At 42.7% G+C, this 22,738-nt stretch overlaps 1 protein-coding gene across 1 annotated transcript in view; it reads right to left on the bottom strand.

Moving 5' to 3' along the window:
• The window catches only part of LOC109936828 (glutamate receptor ionotropic, delta-1-like), a 581,569-nt gene that overhangs the window by 260,089 nt on the left and 298,742 nt on the right, over nt 1-22,738 (bottom strand). The window lies entirely within an intron of this gene.

Here is a 22,738-nt window from a genome sequence, read left to right on the forward strand (position 1 = left end):
ACCTTAGTATGTGAACTAAATGTGATACGGTTTCAAAAACAGAAATTGCTGGAGAAACTCAGCAGCATCTGTGGAGAGAAAGCAGTTAATGTTTTGAGTTCAATGATCCTTCTTCAGAGCCCTGAAGAATGCTGAGGAAGAGTCACTGGGCTCAAAAGGTTAACTCTGCTTTCTCTCCTCAGATGTTGCCAGACCTGCTGAGTTTCTCCAGCTCTTTCTTTTTTCAGATTTACAGCATCTGTGTACTTTGTTTTATTTTAGAGATACAGTTTTACTTTGTTCACAGGCTATAACTTTGAGTTTGAATTTCCACACTTGCCATTTTAATGTCAGGAAAATAAATTAGCAAGAGTCCATTCGTATCAGTTCAGGAATTTCCAGCAGGAACATGGGTTGAAGTGTGTCTTCTTCTGGGTTCTGTCTTGGTAAATGATGGTCATAAACAATGAGATTAATGGGCTCAGCACAGCCTTGTTACTGGCCTGGATCGGTGTTAAACTAATGATACTGCTCCTGTAAACACACCACCTAAAAAATGTCTCCTGCTGCCATCAACAGAAATGAGTTAGTGCATGAAATCTACAGCTATTGTTAAAATCTGTCTCTTTCTCAATTATATCTTAAATTCGATGGTGCATATAAAAGATAAAACATGGAGATCCTTCAATTCATAATTATCTTTGAGTCACGATCTCTGTAAGAATGGCACCAAAATAGATTTACTGTTATTCTTTGTTCTGTCAGTCTTTCAGAGATTCTGTGGGCTGTTACCAACCGGGGACATGAAATATTCAGATCACCAGGCCCCTGCAATCAGAAACTAATGGGCGTGCAAAGGAAATAAGTCCTGTACAGCTACAGGTGGGGCAGTGGGGCTGACTTGGATCGCTCGACTGGGATGGTCAGCATGGAATCAATAAGCCAAATGGACTCATTTTGTGCTGTCAATAGCTATTACCAACCAGTTGGCTGATGGGTGTCTCCACTCCTCTTTATTCAGCTTTATCTCAGGTTATTATAGGTCTTGGGATTTCAAAGCTCTTCATGAACAGGGTCACTCTCTTGTGGACTCATTGACAGAGAATGACACCTGTGTTTGGCCAATGATCCCATTATTGCTATGTCACCAGCAGCATGGGAGAGGGACCCCGAAGTACAGATTACAAACACAACCATTCTCTTCAGTGACATTGTGATCTGAGAAGATTTCTTTCTGTTTGCAATGAGCTTTCCTAACCCTTTCAGAACAGTCTTGGTGCATGCACCTGGCTCACGGGTGGCTGAGCTGAGTCCTCATTCAGACTGGGATATGCTTTAACTGAGACAGCCTGCACAGTGGGAGGGAGAGAACACCCATAGAACACAATAAATAGCAATACAATTAAACATCCACAAAAAGCTGGAGGAACTCATTTAGAATTCTAAAACTTTCAGGAAATGCAGTGGTTACTGGGAAGTACTGAGTGAATGAGTTACAAAGCAGACAACAGAGGAACAATATGGGCTACACTCTCCAAGGACACGTGGGATTTGATCTGACTTTAGGGGATGGAATCAGTGTTCAGATGTGAGCAATTCATAGCCATTTAACTATATTCTGAATTAACAGTATTTTCCTGAGAACAAATGCTGTTGATTACACAAGGTCAGAAATTACGCGACACCAGGTTACAGTCCAACAGGTTTATTCTTGAGTTTTCAAACAAATGTGATTTCCAACCTGGTTCACCAAAGGCCAACACCAGCACCTCAACCTCCACATCATTGTTTACACACACACAGACACACACACAGACAGACACACACACAGACACACACAAAGATCAAGATCAAAAAATGCAGGACCTACGCAAAGCTTGCCTACAAATACACTCAGCTCACAGACTGAACATAAGCCATCATTCTGTTGTAATCAGAAGCTTCAGTCGAAATACATAACCCAGGCCTAGTGCTCCATGATTCTGATCAGCAAAGTTACAGCTTTGTAGGAACATGTTATTAACTGTGAATGTTATATTTCACTCAGCACATTGCAATACACATTAAAGCATCTGCAAATGTTTTCCATTTATCATATTTTTAGTCTCATTAAAACATTTAGGTTTAATTGCATGAATTAGGTTTGCTATTTTTAAATGATATTAAGTAATTTAAAATTGCTTCAAATTTAATTTTAAATCAAACACTTGATGTAAATTATTCATGACAAACTATTTTCATTATCAGTTAATGCAGGCTTTATTAAAAATTCAATCAACAAGGAGTCAATATTAACTGTATCGCTTCCAACACTAGGGTACGAAGAGTCAGTGTTTAACATTGCATCCCGTGTGTAATGTTAACACTGATGCACTGGCAACAAGTGTGGAACTATCCCTGAGGTTTAACATGACAAAAGCTCCCTCTGACAGTGCTGAAATATATAGACACAGAAAATAGGAGCAGGAGTAGGTCATTCTGCCCTTTGGGCCTGCTCTGCCACTCAGTATGATCATGGCTGATCACCCAACACAGGCCTCTGAAGTCTTGTGTAGCATTGACTCCCAACCAATCGCAACACTGGACTCTATACCAGATGGTATTACTCTTTTAGTGTGACAAGTCAAATCAGGAAATTTGATTTATCTTCCCATTCTTTGATTTTAGTCCTCTTTCTCTTTTCTAGATGAGGAAACTGGGGAGTGGTAAACCTCTTCCCTTGTGGGGCCAGCACCAAACATTTATCAGGCAGTTACACAAACTAAATCTTCTTCCATGGTTCCGGAGTTTAATGCCATGTGAACCAGCCCATGTTTTCTCCACTTCACTCAGAGGCAGTGTGTCACTTTTTTGTCACAAAGTGGGAGGCTGCTTTGCGTCACAGAGTGACTCCTAAGCTCCGTGGACCAAGGTGAATTTATTTTGAGATCAATTGAGGAAGATTAGCCAATTGGGCCACACTGACTAGGTCCAGTATCTTAAAAATATTCCAGTTTACTACACAACTCATCCTAAAAGCTAATGTCCCTCATTATCAAATGAGTTATAGGAGTACAGCAGGATTCTAAATGTTTTAAGTCTTACTTTCTCCATCAGCCTGAACTGCTCACCTACCATCATCATCATTGGCGGTCCCTCACAGACAAGGAAGACCCTCTCCTCCTCTCAGGGGGAGTTCCGTTAGTGGCTGTACAGACCAATATGGCTACCGCAGGCTCTATTACACTTGGGGCAGAAGGTGTTCACGGGAAGGAGGTCGGTGGGGTGCTGCTGTGGCAACACGCTCCTTTCGATGCTTTCGCCCGGCTTCCATATTTTCCCGACGGCAAGTCTCAAGGTGCTCAACACCTTCCCGGATGCTCCTCCTCCACTTTAAATGGTCTTGGGTCATTGATTCCCAGGTGTCTGTGGGAATGCTGCACTTCACCAGCGAGGCCTTGAGGGTGTCCCTGAACCGCTTCCTGCATCCACATGGGGGTAGCCTGCTGTTTCACAGCTGGGAGTAGAGCACCTGATTGGGGAGCCTTGGCTACACCTCCTCTCACCCACCTTCCTGTGAGACTGCAGTCCCTTACTCCCAATTCCTCCGCCTCTGCTGCATCTGCTCCCAAGATGGAGATTTCCACTCCCAGACATCACAGATTGTCCTCCAATTTCAAAGATGCACCTTCACCACTCTGGTGACTGCCTCGTCCACTCCACACTTCCCACCAACCCCACCACCTTTCCCTGCAGACACAGCAGGTGCTACACCTCCCCCTCACCTCCATCCAAGGCCTTAGACAATCTTTCCAAAATCGGACAGGGGTTCACCTGTACATCCTCCAACTTGGTCTACTGTATCCATTGCTCCCGATGTGGCCTCCTCTTCATCGGTGACACTAAGTGCAGACTCGGTGACAGATTTGTGGAGCATCTACACTCTGCACGCTATCAACAACACCATCCAGTCACCGACCATTTTAACTCCCCCTCCCACTCCCGGGGTGACAATGCCCATCCTGGGTCTCCTCCAGTGTCACAATGACACCACCGGCAAACTGGATGAGCAACAATTCATATTCCACCTTGGGAGCCTACAGCCCAATGGCCTAAACATAGAATTCACCAGTTTTAAAATCTCCCCACCCCCAGCCTCATCCCCTCTTATCCCCACCTCCTTGACCTGACACAACCTGCCCATCTCCCTTCTCACCTATGTGCCCCACCAATCCCACTGACCAGTCCCAACAAACCCTATCTGTTTCCACCTATCACCATCGCACCTACCTACCCCAACCCCCAAACCCCTCTCTATTTATTTCCAAGCTCCCTTCCCCCTCCCCAGTCCTGATGAAGTGTGTAAACCCAAATTGTCAGCTTTCCTGTTTCTCTGACGCTGCCTGATCTGCTGCGTCCCTCCAGCTCCATGCTGTATTGGCTGCTCGGGGAGTCTCGTGTTAGTTGTGCAGATGATGTATCCAGTCCATTGTAGCTGATCAAGGGTGGTCGGTGCCTCGATGCTGGGAACGTTGGCCCAAAATGACAGTTTGGGAACATAGCCAGCATGTGTCAGGTACCAGGTATCCCTTTAACAGCTCGCCCATGTCACTGGGAGGCAGACTGCCCTAAAATCACAAGAACTAAATCATATCCAATGACCTTTCTCCGCAGATGATTATTTAACTATTCAAATGTAGCAGCACAGTTTCAATATCATTACTTAGAAATCATTGTGTAATTTGCATATCTTCAGGAGAACAATGATACTTGACGTTTCTAATTGAATATATTTTGCTGTTGCACCACTGCTTTTATGATAGAGTGTAGTTTTTTAAAAAATACCAATCTATGGGCTGATTTGGGAGTAATTTAACACTCAAACTGTAATTAAAATGACAAGACTTTTGAGGCTAACATCATGCTGTCACAGAGTAAATGCAGAATGATCTGCATTCAATAAGCACCAGATTATTTCCATACAGCAGGTTGTGATATCATCTCTGAGTGACGAGGGAAAGAAATTGCATCAATTTGGTTAAACCCTTACTCAGAGAGAGAGCGGGCCACAGTCTGTGTGACTGTAAACTGCACTCACTGGGTCTCAGGCCTGGCAAGTCTATATTAATGAGTATATCTGAAGGACACTGGAGGCGACAGAGTTATAAGAACAGAAGAGCTGACAATTAGTGAATCAGCACACAACCTGTCTTGCATCTACAATTCAAATGAATTCTGAATGACCTCAGCATGAGCACATGTATGATGAAGTGAAAATCATTTACAAAATTCACAATCCTCAATAGCTGAGACAAAGCTCTCCTCCCAGACCGAAAAAATCTTTTGAAAGCAATGGATCTTGAAAAAGGTCTTGAACACTATGGTGTGATATTAATACATCATTTTCGTTTTGGAGATTACTGGGATCTTGGGGAGGGCAGAATGAGCATGAGCGATATACATATCTGATGGTGCTGTAAGGTAAGACTCACAAATCAAGTTATCATAGTCTTACCAGACCACAGGGCTGCTCTCTCATCAGAGAGAGACAACTGGTGGTGGTTTAACCTGAGGGTCACAGTACATTAGGCAAAGAGACCTTCATGGTAATCTGGCCATCACGCTGCTTTGCGAACCAACTGTCCAGCCAACTGAGCTAAACCAAGCCCCAGCTTACAAATACACAAAAAACACAGACTCACGCCTATGCTAACATGTACGCACACTCATAGTCTGACACTCAGATACAAACAGCCTCTCACTTTCATACGTACACATACACACTCCTTCACACACACAAACTGTCTCACACATGCTCTCACACATACATATACATCCAGACTCTTTCACACACTCCACTCACACACACACACACACTTATACTCTCACATTCACACAGTCCCTCTGACACACTCACTGTATCACACAGATATACACACACACTCTCTCACACACACACACACACACACACAAATACACAGACAAAAATTCAGTAAGTCTATTTAAAAGCAAATATTGCAGATGTTGGAATTTTGAAATAAAGGCAGTAAATGCTGGAAAAACTCAGCAAATCTGGCAGCACCTGGGGACAGAAAGCAGAGTTAATATTTTGGGATCATTGACCCTTCATCAACTTATGAAAGTTTACTGGACCAAAATGTTAACTTTGCTTTCTCTCCACAGATCTCCTGACCTGCTGAGTTTCTCCAGTAATTTCTGTTATTGTTCCGACGAACTGCATTCTGGGTGTGAGAGTTGAAAGTCAGGAAGGGAACACAGATTCGCTAAGGTCTCCGAATTAATTTGTGGAGCTGCAGGAGAACAGTGGTTTTATGTGTGACCATATACATTCCCCTTTCACTCTAACATTGGAGATTGATAAGGGTGTTAGTGATAACAACCCAAACAAGTCTGTTCAAATGTAGCCTGCAAACATGGGCCCAGAAGTTCAGTTTTGAACAGGACAAGGACATAATTAAAAAGCAATGAAGTGGGTTAAAGTCATGTTCTAACCTAAATGGCTGACAGCCATTGCAAGAAAGAAATATTAAAAAAGCCCTCAAGAAAAAAGTTGGTGCTTGAGAGGGTTGAGTGCTCGGATGTTGTACTCTCCATGGATTGACTATCTCAGACACCCTGGCTCAGAGACTACGAAGCAGCTAATATCACTGTGATGGTGTACTAGTATCTTAGAGTCATACAGCATAGAAACAGGCCCTTCAGCCCATCATGCCTATGCTGACCAACAAACACCAAGCAACACTAATCCCATTTACCTGCACTTGGTCTATAGTCTACTATGCCCTGGCAAGTTAAGTGCTCATCCAGATGCTTCTTAAATGTTGTGAGAGTACCTGCCTCCACCACCCTCTCAGGCAGCATGCTCCACATTTTTGCCACTTCTAGATGAAAAATTTTTGCCTCAGATTTTCTCTAAACCACTTATTCCTCATCTTGAACTTTTGCCCTCTGGTTTTAGGCACATCTGCCATGAGGAAGAGAATCTCACAAACTACTCTGTCTATACCTCTCATAATTTTGTATACCACAATCAGATCCCACCTCAGCCTCCTCTGCTCCAAAGAAATCAAACCCAGCCTATCCAGTCTCTCCTCATAACTGAGCCTTTTCATCCCAGGCAACCTCCTGGTGACTCTCCTCTGCACCCTCTCCAGTGTAATCACATCCTTCCGATAGTGACCAGAACTGCACACAGTATTCCAGCCATAGCCTTATCAAAGTTTCATAAAGTCATAACAAGATTTCCTTGCTCCTATATTCTATGCCCTGCTAATGAAGGCAAGCATGTCGTATGCCTTCTTCATTGCCCTGTCTACTTGTGCTGACACCTTCTGGGATCTAGGGACTTGTACACCAAGGTTCCGGTGTTCCTCAGTACTTCCTTGGGATCTACCACACATTGTATATTTCCTATCCAAAATGCATCAGCTCACATTGGTCAGCATTAAATTCCATCTGCCATGGCTCTGCCCAATTTACCAGCTGATCACTATCAGACTATAACCTGAGACCATTCTCCTCATTATACCACCAACTTTCATTTCAACTGCAACCTTAGTAATTCTACCTTCTACATTCACATCCAAGTTGTTAATGCATATAACAGCAAGGGTCCCAGCAATGATCCCTTGGTACACTGTTGGTCATAGCTTTCCAATCACAAAAATAACCCTCCACCATCACCTTTTATCTCCTGTCTGTAAGCCAATTTTGGATCCAGCTTGTCAACTTACCTTGGATTCCCTGGGCTGTTACGTTTTGGACCAGCCTTCCATGAGGGACCTTGTCAAAGGCCTTACTGAAGTCCATGTAAACCACATCAACTACATTACCCTCATCAATATATTTAGTCACCTTTACAAAAAACTCAAATTGGTCAGGCAGGATCTCCCTCTAACAAATCTGTGCTGACTATCCCTGATCAATCCCTGCCTTTCCAAATAGTCATTAATCCTGTCCCTCAGAATTTTTTCCAATAATTTCCGTATCACTGACATCAGACTAACTGGTCTCTAATTACCTGCCTATCCCTGCTGCCCTTCCTGAACAAAGGAACCACATTGGCTATCCTCCAGTCATCTGGCACTTCACCTGTGCTCCAGCATAGTATTAAATATCTCTGCCAGGGCCCCAGCAATCTCTTCCCTTGGTTCCCATAGCAGCCAGGCATATAATCACATCAAGCCCTGGGGATTTATGCACCTTTGCGCCCATTAAAACATCTAATACCTCCTCTTTATTAATCTTAGTTTAGAATCTCACTTTCTCAACTGAAATACTGAGTTACAATGTCTTTCTCCTTTGTGAATGCAGATGAGAAATATTCATTGAAGACCTCACCCACATCCTCTGGCTCCTTGATTAGCTTGCCCCTTTGGTCTCTAATAGGTTCCACTCTTCCCCTGATAATCCTCTTACTCTTAATATACTTGTAAAACACCTTGGTGGTGGTGGCGGGGGGGAGGTTCTTTAATCCTGTCTGATAGTTCACGGCCCCGCTTTGCCTTCCTAGTTTCTTTTCTAAGCATCCTCGTACACTCTTGATACCTTTGAAGGGCTTCCCCTGTTTATAATGCTCTGTACCTGCCATATGCTTCCTTCTTTTTCTTTATCAAACTCTCGATATCCCTTCACATCCAGCGTTCCCTGGACTTGCTGCCCTTGTCCTCCACTGTTAGAGGAACATGCGGGCCCTGAATTCTCACAATATTACTTATAAAAAACTCCCACTTTCCAAATGTATTTATATACAAGTAGCTGCTCCCAGTCTAATGTTTGGCTAATAATATTGAAACCAGCCTTCCCTCAATTTAGACACAATTTCTGCACTATCCTTATTGCTTTCCTTCAGGACTTTGAAGCTTACAGAGTTATCGCCATTGTCCCCAAAATGTTCGCCCATTGAAACTTTAACCACTCGACCAGCTTCATTCCCTCGGATTAGATCTTGCGCAGCTCTGTTTCTTGTTGGCTTATCTACATACTGATACAAAAAACTCTCCTGGATACACTTTAAAAATTCCACCCCATCTAATCCTTCACACTAAGGCAATCCCAGTTAGCAAAGTTGAAATGCCCCCTAAATCTTTTCTATTATAATTGTTTCTCTCACACCTTTCTGTGATTTGCCGACCTATCTGTTCCTCTATCTCCCTCTGACTTTTGGGAGGCCTGTAATATAATCCCAGCAAAGTAATCACCCATTTTTATTTATAAACTCTACCAAGTTAGTGGTGGAAACAAGTAAATTTTGTCATTTAAGAAACATTGAGACAGGTACATGGATGGGATAGGTATGGAGGGATATGGACCAACACGGTGAAATAGGATGAGTTTAAATTGTGAAAACTGTGCAACATGAACAGGTTGGCCTGATGGGCCTGTTTCCATGCTGTAGACCTCTATGACTCTATGATTGCCTCATTTAAAGACCCTTCTAAGGCATCCCTCCTCAGTACTGCAGTGATGGTCTCCTTTATCAATAATGCAATGTACCCACCTCTCCTATATCTTTCCCTATCTTGCCTGATACCTCCATACGCTGGAATGTTAAGCTGTCCTTCTCTCAGCCATGTCTTAGTGATTCTAACAATACTATATTCCCACGTGCTGATCGATACTCTATGTTCGTCCGCCTTATCAGTCAGGCTCCTTGCTTTAAACTGAATACAATTTAGATTTCTGGACTTCCCACGTGGCCTACCGTGCCCAATTTTCTCTACCTACTGAACTGTCTGAGCATTCCTTCTATATCTGATTGGACTTTGCTCCTGACTTTACATCTGCTTCTGCCCCATCCCCCTGCCAAATTAGTTTAAACCCCACACCCCCCTCAACAACACAAGCAAACCTCCCAGTAAGGGTATTAGACACATTCCAGCTCAGTTCAAGCTTGTACAGGTCCCACCTACCCCAGAAACTGTCCCAATGATCCAAAAACTCTAAAACTCTCCCTCCTACACCATCCCTTCAGCCATGCATTATCACCCTATTCCTATATTCAGTAGGGTGTGGCACTGGAATTAATCTGGAGATTAAAACCTTCATCATTTTCCTCTTTAATCCGCTACCTAACCCTTTAAATTCCTTTTACAGGACCTTATTTCATTTTTTAACCATGTCTAGGTCCACGACTGCTGGCTGATCCCCTTCCCCCTTCAGAAAGCCCTGCAGCCACTCTGAGGCATCCCTGACCCTGGCACCCGGGAGGCAACGTACCATCCCAGAGTCTCCTTGCTTAGTAGAGTAACAAAACTGGAGCACATTTAGTGAGATGATATCCAAGTTGCTGTGTATCATTAACAGCACCTTTCAGCCAAAGGTTACCAAGCTATGGATGGGATTTTGATGGTGTCCTCCTACTCCAAGTTTTCTTTGAATCTTATTTCTATGCCAGTTACACTGGTATTGTGCTAATAGGTTAATAGACCACCCATCAAATACCCTGCATCCTGATCATCTCTCCCTTTTAGTTTTCTCCTATTTGCTGCTCAGCAATTGAAGGAGTCAGCTTATGGTGTCAACATTACTGATTGTTGATGATTCCTATAACAAAGAATTAAACAAGTGTTGCTCCAAGTTAACCCACACTTATCTCTCTCTTTTCACTGATTTGTCACTAATCTCCCACTTAAGCAGCTGCCCACATGGGGGTGAATGGATTAAAGTGGAGGACTGAGTGAACCAAGGATAGCTAACTCATGGTCAGAAAGTGGCCAACTCAAATTCTTCTCCATGGGTCAGTGATATTCTGGAGAGAGTAGGAATATTTCTTATCCTCCTATAAAAAGTTCACAATTTTTCTGATGAATGAAAAACTTGTCTCCCCTTTATTCCTTTGTGGGATGTGGGACATCACCAGCAGGGTCAACACTTATTGCCCATCCATAACTGCCCTTGACCGATTGGCTGTCTGGATCTTTTCAGAGTCATCCATATTGCTGTGGGTGTGGAGTCACATATAAGCCAGACAGGTTAAGGAAGGCAGGTTTCTTTCCCTGAAGGACATGAAGCAGATGTATCTTTTAATGATAATTGACAGTGGTTATATGGTTACCAATAGACTACCTTTTAACTTCTGGTCTTCCTTTATTGAATATAAATTTCACAACATTCCACAGGATTTGAACCCACATCTCAGAACATGAGCCTTGGTTCTGAATTACCTATCCACTGACATTACCACTACACCATCACCTCCACATTCAGGATGTTACTGACAACCAGTGAACAGGGGTAATTACCTCCAGGGGCAGGAAGGGAAAAAATGAGCAAGAAACCTGCTACTCTAGCCTAACATTAAAAAGAAACAGAAATTGCTGGAAAAGCTCAGTGGGTCTGGCAGCATCATGGAGAGAAATCAGAGTTAATGTTTCAGGTCCAGTGACCCTTCCTCAGAACTGATGGTAGCGAGGAAATGTTGGTTTATATGTAAAAGATAGGGTGGGGGGAGGGGTAAGGAGTAAATGATAGGTAGGGATAGAGCCGAAAATAACAGAAGGACAGTTGGAAAAAGGAGTGGATAATGATCTGACTAGGAGGTTGAATAGCTATTAATCACCCTCATATCCAGATCGTTATCCTCCTTACCCCCTCCCCCAACCCTATCTTCTGCATATAAACTGACATTTTCCTAGCTACCATCAGTTCTGAGGAAGGGTCACTCTACCCGAAACATTAACTCTGATTTTCTCTTCACAGATGCTGCCAGAGCTGCTGAGCTTTTCCAGCAACTTCTGTTTTTGTTCCTGATTTACAGCATCTGAGGTGCTTGCAGTTTTTTTTATTAAAGAGCAACACTTCCCCTGTTGTCATTTTCACTCCCTGTACATTGGCTGGTTGTGGTGTGAGGTGAGTCAAGACTTCACAGTAGAGTTTCACAGAATTACACACTCAGTAGAAACAGATGCCTCTAAAACACCATACACCTGCAGTTCTATTTCTGAACAGTTTTAAAGATGCAACTAATTCTCACCTTAATCTTGAATCTAAATTCTAAACTCCCACTCCCTTTGCCTCCACCCCACTCACTCTTCATTAACTCCACTGACCACAGCATGTCAATTTTGAAATCCTCTTTCTTATTTACAAATTTCACCAGAGCCCCAGTTGACTCTATAGATGCCAATCTTTCCAACTCCATGTCACAGCACTGAGCTGCACCCTCTCTCTGCTGTCCTTCTTACCTACTCTGGTCCATTCAGAGTGTATCAGGATAAATTCTATCTGAAACCAAGTAACAGAGAGCGAATTAATCCATATCATTTAGAGAATTAATGAAAGATGATATTTCTCCACATTGAAAATGAGTGCACAGTGTTTCCGCAAAAAGGAAAGTTTACATTAGATACAATTCTGCCTGACCTCAAGAAAACCCACGAGCAGGAATACATAAAGCCCAGGCAGTGAACACACACCGGGGGGTGTTCTACAGTGACTGGCATAGAGCAAACATTGTATTAAATACAGGTGGTGCTGTTATAATGCATGTTTCATTAACACAAATTGGCTGTATCAAAATTGAGTGGATGATGTTTGGATAACGTGAACTTTCCGCTGTACAGGTGTAGCGATTTTCTTTAGTGATTTCCCTATAATGCGATATTCTATAGCGCAATTTTCGATAGCACGAGTTCACGTAAGAAACACAGAGAATGCTGGAGAAACTCAGCAGGTCTGGCAGCAACTATGGAGAGAGAAACAGAGTTAATGTTTCAAGTCTAGTGTGACTTTTCTCTACAACTCTTCTGAAGAAGAGTCAGACTGGACTCAAAGCATTAACTCTGTTTCTCTCTCCACAGATGTTGCCAGACCTGCTGGGTTTCTCCAGCATTCTGTTTGTTACTGTGCAATCATGACAATTCTCCCTGTCTTCAATGTCAGTGTCAAATTTCCATCTTCCCTAACCCATTGATGTTTTCAACTAATCTGAATTCAGTCAGTGACCTTTCATGTCTCTTCTGATCAGTTCCACATATAAATGAAGGAATGCCTGAGACTTAAAGAAAAGATTGTTCTGTTCGCCTTCTCTCCTTTTCCTTCCAAAATGTGCTCAATCTTTCTTCATGAAACAAAGCTGTTAACCCAGGAATCAACCTCATGAACCTATTCTGAACTAACACAACTATATGACCAATAGGTGTAGGAGTAGAAGTAAGCCATTCAGCCCATCGAGCCTGCTACTTATTCAATGAGAACACAACTGATTGGATAATCTTCAACACCACTTTCCCCATGATTCCCTTACTGATTAAAAATCTGTCTGTCTCAGCCTTGAATATATTTAATGACACAGCCATACAGTTCTCTGTGGTAAAGAATTTCAAAGATTCACTTCCCTCTGAGAGAGGAAATTCTTCCTCATCTCAGTCTTAAATGAGCAACTCCTTATTTTGAGATGATGCCCTCTGATCGTAGACTGTCCCACAAGAGGAAACATCATTTCTGCATCTACTATATTAAGTCCCTTAAGAATCTTGTACGTTTCAATAAGGCCACCTATTCCTCCTTAAGTAAGGAGGCCAAAACATTGTTCAGTCTCTTCTCTCCTCTTTCAGGCTCTCCTTCAGGATCAAGGAGGAATTGTGATCATTCCAGTTTGGCGAATTCTGAAGTGGCAGATCAGTCCAAAGTGCCACCTGCAGACTCTGTCAGCTGTGGGTACAGCAAGGACTGCAGATGCAGTAAGTCAGAGTCAGTAAATGTGGAGCTGGAAAAGCACAGCAGGTCAGGCAGCATCCGAGGAGCAGGAAAGTCAATGTTTTGGTCCTGAAGAAGGGTTTCGGCCTGAAGGGTTTGAGCTATAGGGAGAGGCTGAATACGCTGGGGCTATTTTCCCTGGAGCGTCGGAGTCTACCTCACCCACTCTGCCTACTGCCCACTTACCTCACCAATCCTTCACCCTGACCATACACATTTACCTTCTCTCCAAAGCTTCCCAAAGAGGTTTATAAAGTCATGAGGGGCATGGATAGGGTAAATAGACAAGGTCTTTTTCCCCAGGGTGGGAGAGTCCAAAACTAGAGGGCATATGTTTGAGGTGAGAGGGAAAGATTTAAAAGGGACCAAAGGGGTAACTTTCTCATGTAGAGGGTGGTGCGTGTATGGAATGAGCTGCCAGAGGAAATGGTGGAGGCTGGTACAATTACAACATTTAAAAGGCATCTGGATGGGTATATGAATAGAAAGGGTTTAAAGGGATTTGAGCAAAATGCTGGCAAATGGGACTAGATTAATTTAGGGTATCTGGTTGGCATGGATGTGTTGGACTGAAGGATCTGTTTCTGTGCTGTACAGCTCTATAACTCTATGTCAGTGAATTACACCACAATACTTTTGTATTTGTCACAATCTCTTACACACACTTTATATCTCACTTTGTCCAAATCCGTTCCTGCAGAAATTGCTGATGGCAGTGGTTTAAGCCTCTTCAAAATTGAGCTCATTTTCTTGACCCAAAGGCAATTGGAGCGTTTTTTCTTAGTTTGAAACGAATGAAGAAACACATTAGCGTACACCAATAGAATTATGGAGTGGTTTGGTATAGCTCTATAATATATTCATTAGGTCAGCTGCAGCAATTTTAAATCACTGATTGACGAAAGACTCTTATTAAAAACACTTACCATAGTTCGATAAATTCAGTTTCAGCTATATTAGTAACTGCACTTGGGCATCACTCCCAATGACATCAAGCAACACTTTCAATAGAAAGAGTAAAAATAACCGATTCTGTTTTACTGCCCTGCCCAATTGCATTCATTCATTGAAAGTTTCAAATATTGGGATTTAGCAGAAATTTGAACCTTGGTTTCACCCATGAAATTTCACGCGTATTATGAATAGAATTTGCAGAAACAGAAACATGGTGTGTATTGAACCATATCTTCCAGTCTCCGGATGATCAGAAACCAGACAAACCCCCAGGATGTGCTACAAAACCTGGTGGAGGTCCCAATCCAAGGACTCCATGGGATCTGCTTGATAAGTTCAAATTTCATTTGCAATTCTCCTGATCCCGAGTACCGCCCAAAATGACTCCATCTCGGAGTCTACCTCACCCACTCTGCCTACTGCCCACTTACCTCACCAATCCTTCACCCTGACCATACACATTTACCTTCTCTCCAAAGCTTCCCAAAAAAGCATTGAGGCATTTAAACTCTTTACTTATTGGAATAGGACAGATCCTGTTGATGAAAGGACAATCCTTTGGACAATCTCTGTGCTGTTGCCTCTGAGGTTTACTCTATCAAAGTCAGTTCAGAAGGAAACTCCATCAGAGAAAGGTAATAGCTGACCCATGTTAGAAATAGAGCTTCCAAACCTAGTTGGACAGTTTGGACCAGGTGAAATGAATGGGGGATATGGAATAGCATAGGGTCAATGTTTACTGGCTCAGAGGAAGAAAAGTTTTCAGTAAAGTGTTGTTTCTGAGATTGGTGAAGAGAAGTATATTTTCCTGTATTCAGCATGGGATGTGGGCACTGCTGGCTTGGCCAGCAATAATTACCCACCCTGATTGGCCAGAGGACAATTTTACGGTCAACCACATAGCGGCGGCTTGGAGTCACATGTAGGCCAGCTGAGGTAAGGATGACAGATTTCCTTCGCTGAAGGACATGAGTGAACCAGATGGGTTTTTACAACAATTGACAATGGTTACACGATCTCCTTTATGCCAGCTTTTTACCGAATTCAAATTCCACAGTTACCATCAGTTCTGAACAAGGGTCTCCGGACCTGAAACGTTAATTCTGTATTCTCTCCACAAATGCAGCCAGACCTGCTGAGTTTTTTTTCTAGCATTTTCTGTCTTTGTTGCCTACGTTACTGCCTGCAGCACCTGCACACTTATATCCAGTGACTGGTCCATGAGAATACCCAGGTCTCATTCGATATTCTTCTCTCTCAATTTACAGCCATTCAAATGATAATCTGCCTTCTTATTTTAGCTACAAAAGTGGATCACCTCACATTTATTCACCTAATACTGCATCTACCATTCATTTACTCATTCACTCAGCCTGCGCAATTCACACTGAAGCATCCCTGCATCCTCCTCAAAGCTCACCCTCCCACCCAGCTTTGTGTCATCTGAAAATCCGGAGATATTACATTTTGTTCCCTCACCTAAATCATTAACGTGTATAGTAAATAGCTGGGATCCTAGTACCGAACTCCTTTGTACCCTACACCAGTCACTGCGTGCCATTCAGAAAAAGACCCGTTTATTCCTACCCTTTGTTTCCTGTTTGCTAACCCATTTTCTACCCATCTCAATACGCCACTCCCAATCCCAGGTGCTTTAATTTTACATGTTAATCTCTTATGTGGGACTCTTGTCAGAAGCCTTCTTAAAGTCCAAATGAACCACATCCATTGGCTCCCATTCATCAACTCGAATAGTTACATAAAAACTGAAAGAACTGCGGATGCTGTAAATCAGGAACAAAAACAAAGTTGCTGGAAAAGCTCAGCAGGTCTGGCAGCATCTGTGAAGGAAAAACCAGAGTTAATGTTTCGGGTCCAGTGACCCTTCCTCAGAACTGGAAGAATTCCAAAAACTGCTGGAAATCACAGCAGATCAGGCAGCATCCACGAAGAGAGAGTAAACTAACGTTTTAAGTCTAAATGACTCTTCATCAGAGTTCATCTAGACTCGAACTATTAGCTTGCTCTCTCTCCATAGATGCTGCCCGACCCGCTGTGATCTCCAGCATTTCTTGTTTTCAGTACAGATTCCAGCATCTGCAGTAATTTGCTCCCTCAAAGAATTCCAGTAGATTTGTAAAGCATGATTTCCCTTTTGTCTCCTTTTCGATCTGGGGAAGGTTCACCGGACCTAAAACGTCAACTCTGATTTTTTTCTTCACAGATGCTGAGCTTTTCCAGCAATTTCTGTTTCTGTTCCTGATTTACAGAATCCGCAGTTCTTTTGATTTTTATTCCCTTTTGTAAATCCATGCTGACTATGTCTGATTCTACCACAGTTTTCTCAGTCCTATGCTATGACAGTCTTGATCATAGGATTGAGCATCTTCCGCAATCCCAAAGTCAGGCTTGTTGATCTATAATTCCCTGTTTTTTGTCCACTTAGACCATAGGAACAGAAATTAGGCCATTCGGCCCATCGATTCTGCTCCGCCATTCAATCATGGCTGATAAGTTCCTCAACCCCATTCTCCCGCTTTCTCCCCATAATCCTTGATCCCCTTGATAATCAAGAACCTATCTACCCCCGTCTTAAATGTACTCAATGACGTGGCCTCCACAGCCTTCTGTGGCAGTGAATTCCATAGATTCACCACTCTCTGGCTGAAGAAGTTTCTCCTTATCTCCGTTCTAAAAGGTCTTTCCATTACTCTAAGGTTGCGTCCTCAGGTCCCAGTCCCTCCTACCAATGGAAGCATCTTCCCAACATCCACTCTGTCCAAGCCATTCATTGTTCTGTAAGTTTCAATTAGATCCCCCCTCATCCTTCTAAACTCCAATGAGTGTAGTCCCAGAGTCCACTTCATGTTCCTGGGATTCTGGATGACTAGCTGAATGACATTACTGTCATGACACCTCCTCTCCCAAGTTGTTCCAAATGGAGTGTGGGATCCTCCTCGGGACAATCCTGGACAATGTTTAGTCTGCCGGATTGCTGAGGGAGAAAGTGATGTACAAAAGGTCCAAACTTATGGGAAAGCACATGCTGCTCTCAGTCAGAAGCCGAGGTTATACTCCACCTTTCTGTACCATCATTACATAATCACTTGGGAGGCATTGGCCTAGTGGTATTATCACTGGATTGTTAATGCAGAGACCCAGCTAATGTTCTGGGAACCCAAGTTTAAATTCTGCCATGGAAGATGGTGGAATTTGAATTCAATGACAAAAATCTGGAATTAAGAGTCTAATGATGACCATGAATCCATTGTCGATTATCAGAAAAACACCATCTGGCTCACTAATGTCTACATAACCATTTTCACACATAAGAATTATTAACTAATAATGGACAGCATGATGGCTCAGTGGTTAGCACTGCTGCCTCACAGCACCAGGGACCCGGGCTCGATTCTACCCTTCGGTGGAATTTGCACGTTCTCCCTGTAACTGCATGAGTGCTCTGGTTTCCTCCCACAGTCCAAAGATATGCAGGTGAGGTAGATTAGTCATGTGAAATTACCAATAGTGTCTCGGGTGGGAAACGCAGGGAAAGGGCAGGGGGTGGGTTGCTCTTTGGAGGGTCGGTGTGGACTTGATGAGCCAAATATAGGGATTCTATGTTAGTTAGTTAGTTGAATTTTCCATACAGTATACCGGCTAACTATCCAAGCCCAGTAACACAGACATGCTGAAAGCTTTCTTTCCTGGGTGAAGCAGCAGCTTTTAGCATTTTAATCATGGAAATTAAAACAGATTCATTGAGAATGTTCAGACCCAACTGATGGAGGAAAATGCACAGCAACTAAAAGCTCTGATAAATCATACAGAACATCGCCACTTACCTCTCTTATTTCAAACACTTAAACGGAGCACTTACATTGTGGTCCCTTTATTGGTGCTTGCTTTGAAAGCCTCCCCTAATGTATATCTTCATAAATACAGTATTTGGGGGATAAAGTGAACAAGAAAAGATTTCTTTGGGAGTTGTACCAAAATAGGCATTTTCTGTGCTTTGATAGGGTTTATAACGGCTCTTGATCAACTAAAAAAAAATGTAAAAATCTCATCCTTCTTTTTGATTCCATCCAATGTGGGTTCCCAACATCCCCTTGCACCCACCTCCATTCGGTCCCGCTCACCAGAATTCCGAGATCATGTGCTCCACCAATTTCGGCCCTTTGTACATTCCCAATTCCCATCATTTCAGTAACAGCAGCCATGCCTTCAGCTGACTTGGCCATTAGCTCCAAAGTTCTCTTCCCGAATCTCTCCACCTTCAAGATACCCCTTAAACCTACCTCTTCAATTGAATTTTTGCACCTATCCTAATATTTCCTGTGTCACTTAGAGTTAATTTATGCCTGATTTATGTACCTGAGAACACCTCTAACCTGATGTTAGAGGTGCTATGTCAATGAAATTTGTTGTTACCAGCATGAACAGATGAGGAAACCAGGCTGTTGTCCCTATCTAATGATCTGGATCTGATCCAGAAGGAAAATCCAGTGAAACCGGTGATTGAATCATTCTGGTCCCACTTGTCTTATAGAACATAGTACATAGAACACAGAACAGTTCAGCACAGTACAGGCCCTTCGGCCCACGATGTTGTGCTGACCTATTATCCTACTAAGATCAAACTAACCTGCATACCCTACATTTTACTATCCTCCATGTGCCTATCCAAGAGTCACTTAAAACTCTCAACAGTATCTGACTCCACTACCACTGCTAGCAGCGCATTCCACACGCCTACCACTTTAATATATTTTATAGTTTTTTATGTATTTTAAAGTGAAGCTCCATAATGACCAGAATTTCCATGGATTACTGTTTGATTTACTGGTTTCTCCCTTTGGGAAAGTGCTGAATTTATGACTGGATGCTTTTGCTTCTCTCTGTCATGTACAGAGGGAGGTGTACAGTGGAGGTGATGGCCTAGTGGCATTATCACTGGACTGTTATTCCAGAGACCCACATAATGTCTCAGTGACCTGTCTCAAATCCTGCCATGGTAGAATTTGAATTCAATAAAAAAGGAACAATCTGAAATTAAGAATCTAACTGTGACCAAGAAACCATTGCTGGGAAAAAACCCTGTGGTTCACCAATGACCATTAGGGAAGGAAACTGCCATTTTTACCTGATATGGCTTACATGCAACTCCAGATCCACAGCAATGTGGGTGACTCTAAATGCTGGCCTAGACTTCAATACCTTCATCCCATGAATCAATTAAGAAAAAACACAGGGATGTTGAATTTATTCAGCAATGCTGGTAGACACTATTGCCAGAATAGTGGCATTACACAACATAATGGCTCATTATCCTAATATATTGTCCAAACCGAAGATTGTTCATTCTTTCTTTGGAATGGTAACTACCTGCTCCTCAATAGCATCCAATAAATTTGAATATGGTATATAAGAAACGTGAGTGTGCGAATTGTTGCTTGCTGGAAGTCAACTCTTAGCTGTTCAGCTTATTGCTCAATGCCTCAATGAATCTGCAAGAGCTAGCCAACTCAACATTGCGAATAAGGCAAAGTAAAATGTATTTAAATATTTTATGTTGAAGGCAAAAACTGGAATCTGGTTTCATTCATTTCACAGACTATGAACTGTTTCATGAAATTGGATCTCTTTGGATCTGTGCCCAAAAGCGCCAGAAAGATATCAAGGAACATGATGGCTCAGGCAGTACTGAGACAGCCCTGATGGCCATCCAATGCTAATGAAGGCTCCAACACCTCATTATAGATTGTGATTTGAAATTGCTCGAATGGCACATGGATACTGCAGGGTGCTGGTTGCACACTGGACATCTATGAACAGCCAAAAACCACAGAGAGCTGGAAGCCACTGGTAACAAGGAGTATTGACAGGAGTGACCATTACTTAGTAGTAACAGACTCTTGTGCTAACACTGAAGACACTCTCCACCCTGTTGTGTGGAAGTAATGTTATTAATTGTGATACCTTCAGCCCAGTCTAGCAACACAAAAGCAGACATTCATAAAACATTAGTAGCAGCAGAAATGTAATTGGGCTCAATGTGTAACCTCACACCAAATCCATTCCTCACATTATCATTACCATGAAGCCAGGGATTGGTTGCAGTTCCATGATGAGTGAAGGGTGGCATACTGGGGCAGCATGGGCATAGCTAAAAATGAGTTGTCTGCCCGGTGAAGATATAGCACAAGCAGCAAAATAATGAAAAAAAATTGTTTTGGACAATAAAGCAACCAATGAGAGAAGACCTCAAGTGTCCCTGTTCTTAACAGTACCATAATGCAATGCATCAGAGCAAAAGACAAGGCTGGAGCATTTTCAAACATCTTCAATCAAAACTATCATATGGATAATCTATTTTGTCTTCATCCTGAGGACTCCAGCATCACAGACTGCAATCTTCAACCCATTTGATTCATTCCACGCGGAATCAAGAAATGACTGAGTACGTTGAATACTGGAAAGGTGATGGACCCTGACAACATCCCAGCAATAAGACAGAAGAGTGTACTCCAGAACTTTCCACACTCCTAGCCAAGCTGTTCAAGTATAACTACAGCACTAGCATCTGTGAAGGTCAGCCAGCAATGCCCACATCTCACAAGTGAATTTAAAAAAAAATGGGGAAAATTGTCCAGATTAATTAAAAGCCAGTTTGACCCTGGTCTTTGGATGCTCATGGAAGAAGGTGTGACCCTGAGCTGAGGTATTCATGTGTACCAGCCTGGGTTTGAGAGCTGTGTGCTATGAACAACATGGTCAAAGAATACCTAAAGGTGATCCCTGCATTGCAGGTAAAGGACATTCTCACTCTGAGTCCCAGAAGCCTGCTGTGCAGCAAGTCAGGCAATAGGAAGCAGGACAAAATAAGGACTCTCTCACTCTGAGTGCTGCCAGAAAACCACTATCTAAAGGAAACAGAACAAGACAAAAGGATTTGAAATCACCTGTAAGGTCAAGAATCCCAAAAATCCCAAAGCCAAACCATCAATGGTCCATTACCTACTCGATGAATGACCAAGAGACTGATTTATATATTTCTTTTAACTTTGTTTTAGACTCATTTCTAAAATATTATCCCAAACTAGTTTCTCATTTCTAATCTATGTCCATGTGTGTCATGTTTCTTCTTGCATTTAGGAACTAATAAACATACTTTCTGTTGACTCAAGAAAGCTTGGTTACATTGGCTCCTAAAACATCAATTCTTTTGGGGCTGGGAGAAATTAATCCACAAAGGAGGGCACACTGAGGGGTGTAGATTAATGAAGGAGGAGAGACAGTTCATCCCTCCTTACCCAGGAGGTCAGCAATTTGAAGTGTATCACCTGCAATGGAGAATCATGGGGCTGGTCGAAACAGCGGGAAAAGTGAGAAGTAAGATTTACACAAAAACATTCTGGGCAGTAACCGCCTCCGTTGAGAGAGAAAGTTTAATACTTTGTAAAAGCAATGTAATCACTGAGCCGCCTGAGACTGGGGCCACCACCGACCCAGTGAAACTCAACTGTATATTAATTCGGTGGCTGCAAGATCAGGGCAAAGGGAGAGATATTCTGTGGTGAAAAATTCACCTCCTGGTTCCCAGTGCCTCTTTTTCATATTCAAGGCACAAGTCAGGAGTATGACGGAATTTTGCCTGGATCAGTGCAGCCCCAACAACACTCAAGAAGCTTGACATGACCCAGGACAAAGCAGCTGCTTCATTGGTATCACATCGACCACTTTCACTCTATTTGCCAGCACAGCACAGGCTAACACTACACAATTCACCCAGCTTCCTTCAATCTGCCAAACCGGAGACTTTCACAACTACGAAAGACGCAGGCAGTGAAGATGTGATAGCACCAACAGCTCCCAGATACTGTCAGCTGACATACCACTCTAATCAGGAAATATGTCACTCTTTTTTCACCACTGCCTGGTCAAAACCCCAGAACTTCCTCTCTAACATCATTGTGGGTTTACATACAGCACAAACTGCAGAGGTTCAAGACCACAGTTCATCAACTCCTTCTCAATGACAATCACCCTGACTGCTATTAAATGTCCCAGCTCCAATTTTACTTTCCTCTTCAAAGTCCTTAAA

The sequence above is a fragment of the Rhincodon typus genome, chromosome 34 (genome assembly GCF_021869965.1).
Source record: "Rhincodon typus isolate 14 chromosome 34, sRhiTyp1.1, whole genome shotgun sequence".
NCBI lineage: Eukaryota > Metazoa > Chordata > Chondrichthyes > Orectolobiformes > Rhincodontidae > Rhincodon > Rhincodon typus.